General features: G+C 40.3%; 1 long non-coding RNA gene across 4 annotated transcripts in view; it reads right to left on the reverse strand.

The window, feature by feature from the left end:
* The window catches only part of LOC112449528 (uncharacterized), a 305,782-nt gene that overhangs the window by 213,470 nt on the left and 80,202 nt on the right, over positions 1-12,110 (reverse strand). For all 4 annotated transcript variants that reach the window (XR_009490521.1, XR_009490520.1, XR_003038090.2 and 1 more), the window contains one exon: positions 693-793. This is a non-coding gene — a long non-coding RNA (uncharacterized lncRNA). The remainder of the gene's footprint in view (positions 1-692; positions 794-12,110) is intronic.

Genomic DNA, 12,110 nt, shown 5'->3' on the forward strand with positions numbered 1-12,110 from the left:
AGTGAGATGATGAACCTCTAAAAGCCAGAAAGAGTGTTCTCATCAGGAATGAAAACTATCAGCAACTTAATCTTGGACTTTCAGCTTCCAGAACTTTGGGAAAATACATTTCTGTTGTTTAAACCAATTAATCTATGGCATTTTGTTATAGAGCCCAAGTTGGCTAAGGCAAGAGTGTTTCAAGAAGGAGAGAATTTATATTTCATCCTAACTTTGAGATTTTTATTGGAGACTCTACTTCCTAACCAATTTTTCCCCTATTTCCTATGTTTCCTACAGGAATCATTTACATGCCTCTTTTTTTACATGATTTTTTTACATGACTTTCAGTAGACTATATTTCCTCATTGGTCAATATTTCCATGACCTTGAAATGTCCATGCCATGGATCACTTCTCCAGTTTATAACACTTACCCATTCAGACCTGCTGTAATCATTGCAAACTTTAGGTACTTATTTCATATTTCAGTTTTTTAGAAATACCAAGCACAAATGACCATATACTCTGTTTCTATCATCTTATTTTGACCCCAAGTTCTAAGGGTTCTAAGCATATGCTGGAAGGTTGGCAGGTTTCATCCACGTCTTCTAGTTCAGGTGCTCGTCTTCTGAGTGTAGAGGACTTTTATCATATAGGGCAGTTCCCCATCAACACCCTTTTCTAGCAAGAAACCAGAGATCATTGGAGTACCATCTGATGATCTTTCTTTTTTCTTTGGAGTGGCATCTGACAGAACAGGCGCAAGTGTCCCAGTCTCAATCAACCAGAAGCTCCAACACGGGACAGTGACTCTGTAGTGAGGGACACAAAACCAAAGTGACCATTAAGATTCATTCATAGCAGCAACAGCAGCATCAGTGATGTCCTACATGCAGCAGCAGCTGTAGACCATCCTGCTTGGTTAAAAGACCCTGGCTTCCTCCCTCTTGGCATAAAAGAACAGAAGTGCCTTCATTCATACCCAGTATCTATGCCTGGTTCCCTATCCTCACGTTGCTTCTGTGACATCCTTGGTATCCTTGCAAATTTATATACTTTTTTCTCCCTTTTTCCTAACACTAGCCAGTTAGTTTGTGTTACCTGTAATTAAAATCTTTCAAACTAATAGAAAGGGATGTCTTCACACGATCCACTCAAGTAAGAACCACGTCACCATGATTAGTGGCTAAGCTAGCACTTCCTAACAGAATTATTTGTTACTCTTGGCAGATTTCAGGGAGAAAAAACCCCACTGCTTTGCCAGAGCTTCTGTTGCCAGTGACTATCACTCTAGGGGTATTCTCCAGAGAAAGAGGACACTGGGGGGTAAAAAAACATTTGCAATTTAGATTGCCACTTCATTTAATAAATGGGGAGATGGTATTACTTTACTGGTAATTAATTTTTTAAAGCCTTTGTAAAATGTCAGTTGGACTCTGTTTATTGGAACATACCAACACATTAGACAAAACTAACCTTGTGGATTTACTCAAGACAGCTAAGCTGACAAATTTCAATGGAGCCTGTTACAAGGCTGGCTCTGACTTATAAAAATGTCTATTTTGAGTCATGACTAAGTAGGACTGTATATGTATTTATAAGTGTATTTTCCTGCCTCTAATGAAAGACACAGACACGTGGGAAAGTTGTTCATCCTATGAGCACCAAACATCATACTGAATCCCCTTGAAATGTTAAAATTTGGAGCTATTGGTCTGTTATCTACAGAGAGAAAAACAATACTGTGGGTTCAGGAGAAATGGATAGGAGGGTTTGAAATGGGAAGAAAAACACCAACAGGAATGATAAACTGGGTTTTAATGACAAAGTCACTTTGCCAATTGTAACTCGGGTGCTGGGTAAGCTGATCTGACTTCATTAGGTGATAGCCAGCCTCCCAAAGCCATCATCAGGCTGGAAGAAAGCCATATGTGTTGGTCGCACAAATGGACATTGATTTTTCAATAAACTGGAACCCAAAGCCAACATCACTCCAATGATATCTTTTCTCAGGAGAGACGATTTCTCGCTCATGCCTGGCACCATGTCTCAGCCCTTATATTACAAGAATTACATGGGTGAAGCAGAGTAGAAAACATCAGCTCACTTAAGTTATGTGATTAATGAGGCAATTAAGTCAATTAGATGCAGAGTTACTGAGCTATATCTATTTTGCTTTGTAAAATATAATTTTAAATAAGATCATCTGTCATATCATACTCGACAGCATCAGAATTCTGTGTGGCAGAAAAAATGTGGTTCATTACTCTGTGAAAACAGTGTCTACTCTCTCAACTGGATAAAGTAACCTTCTTCTTTAAGTTGAAGGTGATTGTCTCTTAACTCTTTCTCTAAAAGAAAGCAGAACACATTTTGTGTTTGCTATATATTTCCACATTTCTTTAAATGAATAGTTTTTCCAATAGTCATCATGTGTTTGGGGGATTAGTAGACAGAACTCATTTGAGTTTTTCAGTGTATGATATACCAGATGCATCTCTTTCTGGAGGGAGAGAGACAGAGAGCACAGATTTTCATTGTTCTGGTAAGCATCACTTGAGTGACTTTGTGGTGAAAAATGAACAGGCACTCTTGTCTAAGAGAAGAGTGCCAGGATCTTTAAGTTGCTTAACTAAAGGTATTCACCACCATTCTATCCCTTTGGTATGCAGAACTTGTCACTAGGGAAGAGGTGTGTATCTACAGTGGAACGGAGGAGGCCTTTTCAGTGACTGTAATCAGACTCTTTGCTTTTGGAGGAATATTTCTAGAGCCTCTGATGGATTGTGATGGTCCTACTGAAGATGCGTGGGCAGGTTAGGACACTAGGAGCTACCATTGGGAAACTAACCACAAATGTGGATAATACTGGACTGGTGGCCAAGGCTAGATTAGAGGCTTATCAATAAATTTCTTATGAGCTAAGCTGTTTTCTTTGTTTCAAGGTAGAGAACCAATAAAACTTAGTGAACTGTTTAACAGAATATTTCACATATAAATATGAATTACATTGGCCAGTGCACATGTTCTGCAGTTTTCTCAAAAGCCTACCACTCACATATATATTATTACTCTTCCTGCTTCACTCATTTCTCTAACTTGCTGGAACACAGAAGGCAATTGAGTTATTTGCCTTTTCCAAGATGGTTGTGAAAGTGAATGCCTCTCAGTTGTGTCTGACTCTTTGTGACCTGGACTCTGTTGCACAGTCCATGGAATTCTCCAGGCCAGAATACTGGGGTGGGTAGCCTTTCCCTTCTCCATGGGATCTTCTCAACCCAGGGATCAAATCCAGGTCTCCCACATTGCAGATGTATTCTTTACCAGCTGAGCCACAAGGGAAGCCCCTTTTTCTTCAAAATGGTGGAGTAGAAGGACATGCGCTCTTCTCCTGCAAGAACTCCAAAATTACAACTTGCTTCTGAACAACCATTGGCAGGAAAAGTTGGATCCCACCAAAAAAAGATACCCCACGTCCAAGGGCAAAGGAGAAGCCCCAGCAAGATGGTAGGAGGTGCAAAATTACGTTTAGAATCAAAGCCCATACCTGCCAGAGACACTCGGAGGGCTCAAACAAAACCTTGTGTGCATCAGGAGACCCTACAGAGACTGAGCCAGACCTGCCTTTGAGTGTTTGAGTATCTCCTGTAGGAGTATGGCTCAGGTAACCTGCTGCAGGGGCAGGGGCTCTGGGTGCAGCAATCCTGTGTGTGGCATAAGCCCTCTTGGAGAAAGTCACCATTAACCCCACCATAGAGCCGCTAAGCACACAACCCACAAACTGCAGAACAATTTTATACCAAATAAATTTTCACACTGTTAAGAAAGTGCTAGGACACACAACAGATTTCCCAACCTGAGTATCTGGCAAAGGGACTGAGAACCCCCAGGGAATTTAACTTTGGAGACCAGTGGGAATTGATTACAGAAATTACACAGGACTGGGGAAACAGACTCTTGGAGGGCACAAACAAACCTTGAGCGGACCAGGACCCAGGAGAAAGGAGCAGTGACCCCCACAAGAGACTGATCCAGACTTGTCCATGAGTGTCCAGGAGTCCCTGGCAGAGGCATGGGTCAGCAGTGGCTTGCTACAGGGTCAGAGCACTGAGTGCAGCAGTGCATGCATGGGGCCTTTTGAAGGAGGTCACCATTATCTTCATTACCTCCACCATAGTTTGGTCTCAGGTCAAACAACAGGGAGGGAACACAAACTTGTGCATCAACAGAAAATTGGATTAAAGATTTACTGAGAATGGCCTTGCCTATCAGAAAAGACCTAGTTTCACCCACAGTCAGTCTCTCCCATCAGGAAGCTTCCATAAGCCTCTTATCCTTACCAATCAGACAGTGACAAAATGAAAACCACAAGCACAGAAAACTAATCAAAACTGATCACATGGACCACAGCCTTACCTAACTCAATGAAACTGGGAGCCATGCCATGTAGAGCCACCCAAGATGGACAGGTCATGGTGGAGAGTTCTGACAAAATGTGTCCACTGGAGAAGGGAATGGCAAACCACTTCAGTATTCTTGCCTTGAGAACCCCATGAACAGTATGAAAAGGCAAAAAGATAGGACACAGAAAGATGAACTCCCCAGGTTGGTAGGTGCCCAACATGCTACTGGAGAAGAGTGGAGAAATAACTCTAGAAAGAATGAAGAGATGGAGCCAAGTGAAAACAATGCCCAGTTGTGGATGTGACTAGTGATGGAAGTAAAGTCCAATGCTGTAAAGAACAGTATTGCATAGGAACCTGGAATGTAGGCCCATGAATCAAGGCACATTGGAAGTGGTCAAACAGGAGACGGCAAGAGTGAACACTGCCATTTTAGGAATCAGTGAACTAAAATGGACTGGAATGGGTGAATTTAACTCAGATGACCATTATATCTACTACTGTGGGCAAGAATCCCTTAGAAGAAGTGGAGTAGCCCTCATAGTCAACAAAAGAGTCTGAAATGCAGTACTTGTGTGCAATCTCCAAAACAACAGAATGATCTCTATTCACTTCCAAGGCAAACCACTCAATATCACAGTAATCTAAGTTTATGCCCCAACCAGTAATGCTGAAGAAGCTGAAGTTGAATGGTTCTATGAAGACCTACAAGACCTTCTAGAACTAACACCCCCAAAAGATGTTGTTTTCATTATAGGGGACTGGAATGCAAAAGAAGGAAGTCAAGAGATACCTGGAGTAACAGGCAAATTTGGCCTTGGAGTACAAAATGAAACAGGGAAAAGGCTAACAGTTTTGCCAAGAGAAGCACTGGTCATAGCAAACACTCTCTTCCAACAACACAAGAGAAGACTCTACACATGGACATCACTAGATGGTTAACACCAAAATCAGACTGATTATACTCTTTACAGCCAAAGATGGAGAAGCTCTATACAGCCAGCAAAAACAAGACTGGAAGCTGACTGTGGCTCAGATCATGAACTCCTTATGGCCAAATTGAGACTTAAATTGAAGAAAGTAGGGAAAACCACTAGGCCATTCAGGTATGACCTAAATCAAATCCTTTATGATTATACAGTGGAAGTGACAAATAGATTCAAAGGATTAGATCTGAAAGAGTGCCTGAAGAACTATGACAGAGGTTCATGAAATTATACAGGAGGCAAAGATCAAGACCATCCCCAAGAAAAAGAAATCCAAAAAGGCAAAATGGTTGTCTGAGGAGGCCTTGAAAACAGCTGTGAATAGAAGGGAAGTAAAAGGCAAAGGAGAAAAGGAAAGACATACCCATATGAATGCAGTAGAGTTTCTAAGAACTTAGAGTTCCTAAGAATAGCAAGGAGGGATAAGAAAGCCTTCCTCAGTGATCAATACAAAGAAATAGAGGAAAACAACAGAATGGGAAAGACTAGATAGAGATCTTTGCAAGAAAATTAGTGATTCCAAGGGAACATCTCATACAAAGATGAAAAAAGGACAGAAATGGTATGGACCTAAAAGAAGCAGAAGATATTAAGAAGAGATGGCAAGAATACACAGAAGAATTATACAAAAAAGATCATTATGATCTAGATAATGATGATGGTGTGATCACTCACCTAGAGCCAGACATCCTGGAATGAGAAGTCAAATTGGGCCTTAGGAAGCATTACTATGAACAAAGCTAGTGGAGGTGATGGAATTCCAGTTGAGCTATTTAAAATCCTAAAAGATGATACTGTTAAAGTGCTGCACTCAATATGCCAGCAAATCTGGAAAACTCAGCAGTGGCCACAGGACTGGAAAAGGTCAGTTTTCATTCCAATCCCAAAGAAAGGCGATGCCAAAGAATGTTCAAAGTACTGCACAATTGCACTCATCTCACACACTAGCAAAGTAATGCTCAAAATTCTCCAAGTCAGGCTTCTACAGTACATGAATCGAGAAATTCCAGATTTTCAAGCTGGATTTAGAAAATGCAGAGGAACCAGAGATAAAATTGCCAACATACATTGGATCATATAAAAAGCAAGAGAGTTCCAGAAAAACATCTACTTCTACTGCACTGACTACGCCAAAGCCTGTGACTGTGGGGATGACAACAAACTGTGGAAAATTCTTAAAGAGATGGGAATACCAGACCACCTTACCTGCCTCCTGAGAAATCCGTATGCAGGTCAAGAAGCAACAATTAGAATCGGACATGGAACAACAGCCTAGTTCCAAATTGGGAAAGGAGTACGTCAAGTTTGTATGTTGTCACCCTGCTTGTTTAACTTCTACGAAGAGTATGTTATGTGAATGAATGAAGCACAAGCTGGAATCAAGGTTGCCAGGAAAAATATCAATAACCTCAGATATGCAAATGATACCACCCTTATGGCAGAAAGCAAAGAAGAACTAAAGAACCTATTGATGAAAGTGAAAGATGAGAGTGAAAAAGTTGTCTCAAAGCTCAACATTCAGAAATAAGATCATATCATCTGGTCCCATCACTTCATAGCATATAGATGCAGAAACAATGGAAACAGTGAGAGACTATTTTGGAGGGCTTCAAAATCACCGCAGATGGTGACTACAGCCATGAAATTAAAAGATGCTTGCTCCTTGGAATAAAAGCTATGCAAACCTAGAAAGCACGTTAAAAAGCACAGACATTACTTTTCCAACAAAGGTCCATCTAGTCAAAGCTATGGTTTTTCTAGTAGTTATGTATGGATGTGAGAGTTGGACCATAAAGAAGGCTGAGCACCAAAGAATTGATGCTTTTGAACTGTGGTGTTGGAGAAGACTCTTGAGAATCCCTTGGACTGCAAGGAGATCCAACCAGTCAATCCTAAAGGAAATCAGTCCTGAATATTCACTGGAAGGACTGATGCTGAAGCTGAAACTCCAATACTTTGGCCACCTAATGTGAAGAACTGACTCATTGGAAAAGACCCTGATGCTGGGAAAGATTTAAGGCAGGAAGAGAAGGGGAAGACGGAGGATGAGATGGTTGGATGGCATCACAGATTTGATGGACATGGGTTTGAACAAACTCCGGGAGTTGGTGATGGACAGGGAAGCTGGTGTGCTGAAGTCCATGGGGTCACAATGAGTCAGACACGACTAAGCAACTGAACTGAACTGAAAATGGTTGTGGGGAGAGGGTATCAAGTCTGTCACAGAATAGGGCTGAGACTGGCAGCCTCTTTAAGCCAGCCACCTGGGAATATGCTTGAGAAACTGTGACTGAACACGTGGAGAGAAACTGACTTGTGACCTTGGGAACATACCTAATTGAACTGAGTATATGAGTGATTATCTCACACACAAAGTGTGGGGATCTAGCAAATGGCATTATTGCAGGAAAGGACAAGGACATCAAACATGGATTTTTAAGACATAATTGCTGGTTAAAGAATATGTTAAATCATAAGTTTAAAAATGTTATCAAGTTGATCTCAGAAAGGTTGAACCAAGTTATATACAAACCAGCAATTCATGAGAACACCAATTTGCATATTAGTCAGCATTGGATATCATTGGTTTTTAAAGTTTTGCTAATCTGATGGGGAAAAATTGATGCTTTAACTTTTCCTGAATACTGGTAAATTTAGGCATATTTTCAGATGTATGCTGGCCATTTTTATTTTTTCTAAGAACTACCAGGTTATAACTATTGTTTATTTTTGTTTTTAGGTTATTTGCTTTTCCTTATTGAACTGTAAGAACTCTTAGATGGTTCTCTTTCTCTGTCATATTTGTTGCAAATATTTTTTCCAATCTGTTAATTGCCTTTTAACTTTGCTGCTGCATCATACATTGTGCATAAATAGTTAATTTTTATTTAGAAAATTGTTACTTTTTAAAAATGATTTTGGGATTTAATGTCATTCATAGATCACCTCAGCTACACAATGCCAAAATAATCCCCTCAGATCAGTTCAGTTGTTCAGTCGTGTCTGACTCTGCATTACCTTGTAATGCAGCCCGCCAGGCTTCTCTGTCCATCATCAACTCCCAGAGCTTGATCAAAATCATGTCCATTAAGTCAGTGATACCATCCAACCATCTCATCTTCTGTTGTCCCCTTCTCTTCCTGCCTTCAATCTTTCCCAGCATCAGGGTCTTCTCTAGTGAGTCAGCTCTTCACATTGGGTGAGCAAAGTATTGTAGCTTCAGCTTCAGCATCAGTCTTTCCATAGAATATTCAGGTTTCATTTCCTTTGGGATTTACTGGTTTGATCTCCTTGCAGTCCAAGGGACTCTCAAGAGTCTTCTCCAAAACCACAGTTCAAAAGCATCAATTTTTCAGCACTCAGCTTTCTTTATGGTCCAACTCTCACATCCATACATGACTACTAGAAAACCCATAGCTTTGACTAGATGGACCTTTGTTGGCAACATAATATCTCTGATTTTTAATATGCTATCTAGATTAGTATCTAGCTTTTCTTCCATGGAGCAAGTGCCTTTTAATTTCATGGCTGCAGTCATCATCTGCAGTGATTTTGGAGCCCAAGAAAATAAACTCTCATTATTTTCATTGTTTCCCCATATATTTGCCATGAGGTGATGGGACCAGATGCCATGATCTTAGTATTCTGAATGTTGACTTTTAAACCAACTTTTTCACTCTCCTCTTTCACTTTCATCAAGAGGCTCTTTAGTTCCTCTTTGCTTTCTGCCATAAGGGTGGTGTCTCATATCTGAGGTTACTGATATTTCTCCCGGCAATCTTGATTCCAGTTGTGCTTCATCTAGCCCAGCATTTTTCATGATGCACTCTGCATAGATGTTAAATAAGCAGGGTAACAATATACAGCCTTGACATAGTCCTTTCCCAATTTGGAACCAGTTCATTGTTCCATGTCCGGTTCTGTTGCTTCTTGACCTGCATACAGATTTCTCAGGAGGCACTTGACCTGCACACAGATTTCTCAGGAGGCAGGTAAGGTGGTCTGGTATTCCTATCTTTTGAGGAACTGTTCCAATTTGTTGTGATCCACACATCAAAGGCTTTGGAATATCAATAAAGCAGAAGTAGATGTTTTTTTGGAACATTCTTGCTTTTTCTATGATCCAATGTATGTTGGCAATTTGATCTCTGGTCCCTCTACCTTTTCTAAATCCAGCTTGAACATCTGGAAGTTCTCAGTTCATGTACTGTTGAAGTCTGGCTTGGAGAACTTTGAGCATTACTTTGCTAGCGTGTGAGATGAGTGCAATTGTGTGGTAGTTTGAACATTCTTTGGCATTGCCTTTCTTTGGAATTGAAATGAAAACTGATCTTTTCCAGTCCTATGGCCACTGCTGAGCTTTCCAAATTTGCTGGGATATTGAGTGCAGCACTTTTAACAGTATCATCTTTTAGGATTTGAAATAGCTCATCTGGAATTCCATCACCTCCACTAGCTTTGTTCATAGTGATGCTTCCTAAGGTCCCCTTGACCTTTCATTCCAGGAAGCCTGGCTCTAGATAAGTGATCACACTATCGTGATTATCTGGGTCATAAGATCTTTTTTGTATACTTCTGTGTATTGTACCACCTCTTAATATCTTCTGCTTTGTTAGGTTCATACTGTTTCTGTCCTTTGTTGTGACCACATTTGCATGAGCTGTTCCCTTAGTATAACTAATTTTCTTGAGATCTCTGACTGAGTGAGTGAGTGAAGTTGCTCAGTCATGTCTGGGATTCTCCAGGCAGGAATACTGGAGTGGGTTGCCATTTCCTTCTCCAGGGTATCTTCCTGACCCAGGAATCGAACCCAGGTCTCCCGCATTGCGGGCAGACGCTTTAACCTCTGAGCTACAAGGGAAGTCTTTCCCATTCTATTGTTTTCCTCGATTTCTTTGCATTGATCACCAAGGAAGCCTTTCTTATCTCTCCTTGCTATTCTTTGGAACTCTGTACTCAGATGGGTATTTTTCTTTTCTCCTTTGCCTTTCACTTCTCTTCTTTTCTCAGTTATTTGTAAAGCCTTCTCAGACAACCATTTTGCCTTTTTGGATTTCTTTTTCTTGGGGATGGTTTTGATCACTGCCTCCTGTACAATGTCATAGACCTCCATCCATAGTTCTTCAGGCACTCTGTCTATTGAATCCAATCCCTTAAATCTATTTGTCTACCTATTTACTTGTAAAGTGATTGATTTTTGTATGTTGACATCGTATAAACCTGTTTTACCTTCCCTCTCTCAGGCATATAATAATTCTATTATATGCAAATAATAAAAGTTTGAGTTTGTTATTCCAAATTTCTATTTTCCTTTATTGCTTTGTTGGATTGGTAGAGTTTCAGTTTTAGTAGCTATGATGGTATTCATTTCGGTTCAGTTCAGTTGCTCAGTTGTGTCCAACTCTTTGCGACCCCATGAACCACAGCACGCCAGGCCTCCCTGTCCATCACCAACTCCCAGAATCCACCCAAACCCCTGTCCATCAAGTCAGTGATGCCATCCAACCATCTCATCCTCTGTTGTTCCCTTCTCCTCCTGCCCTCAATATTTCCCAGAATCAGGGTCTTTTCCAGTGAGTCAGCTCTTCGCACCAGGTAGCCAAAGTATTGGAGTTTCAGCTTCAACATCAGTCCTTCCAATGAACACCCAGGACTGATCTCCTTTAGGAGGGACTGGGTGGATCTCCTTGCAGTCCAAGGGACTCTCAAAAGTCTTCTTCAACACCACAGTTCAAAAGCAGCAACTCTTTGGTGCTCAGCTTTCTTTATAGTCCAATTCTCATGTCCATACATGACCACTGGAAAAACCATAGCCTTGACTAGATGGACCTTTGTTGGCAAAGTAATGTCTCTGCTTTTGAATATGCTATACAAGTTGGTCATAATTTTCCTTCCAAAGAGTGGGCGTCTTTTAATTTCATGGCTGCAGTCACCATCTGCAGTGAGTTTGGAGCCCAGAAAAATAAAGTCAGCCACTGTTTCCACTGTTCCCCCATCTATTTCCCATGAAGTGATGGGACCAGATGCTATGATCTTCGTTTCCTGAATGTTGAGGTTTAAGCCAACTTTTTCACTCTCCTCTTTCACTTTCATCAAGAGGCTCTTTAGTTCCTCTTCACTTTCTGCCATAAGGGTGGTGTCATCTGCATATCTGAGGTTATTGATATTTCTCCTGGCAATCTTGATTCCAGCTTGTGCTTCTTCCAGCCCAGCATTTCTCATAATGTACTCTGCATATAAGTTAAATAAGCAGGGTGACAATATACAGCCTTGATGTACTCTTTTTCCTATTTGCATTCTTATTTTGGTCAGGACTTAAATGGGAAGTTTTTTAATGTTTCTCCATTATCATGTTTGCTAAGTTTTTGTGCCAATTTTCTTAATTAAATTAGGGAGGAACCTATTTATTCCTAGTTTGATTTTATTAATAATGATATTTATTCATGGGAAACACCTTTTTTATAATAAGATAGGTATATAGTATTCTCTGAATGTGTTTATCTAGTTGAATTTTATAAGCAGATATTTCCATGTGAAACTTATTACACTTCTAGAATAAATCCTAGTCATTTTATTATTCTGTGAAAAAGTTACTTGTTATAATTTGTGAATATGTAACTTGAGATGTTCATCCTTATGTTTGTAAATGAGATTAATCTATAGTTCTTCCCAGTTTTTGTTCATTTGTTTCTGGTTTTGTAACAGGGTTACACAGCTTAACTAAATGAATTTTAAAGTTT

This window comes from Bos taurus, chromosome 14 (assembly GCF_002263795.3).
Source record: "Bos taurus isolate L1 Dominette 01449 registration number 42190680 breed Hereford chromosome 14, ARS-UCD2.0, whole genome shotgun sequence".
Taxonomy (NCBI): domain Eukaryota; kingdom Metazoa; phylum Chordata; class Mammalia; order Artiodactyla; family Bovidae; genus Bos; species Bos taurus.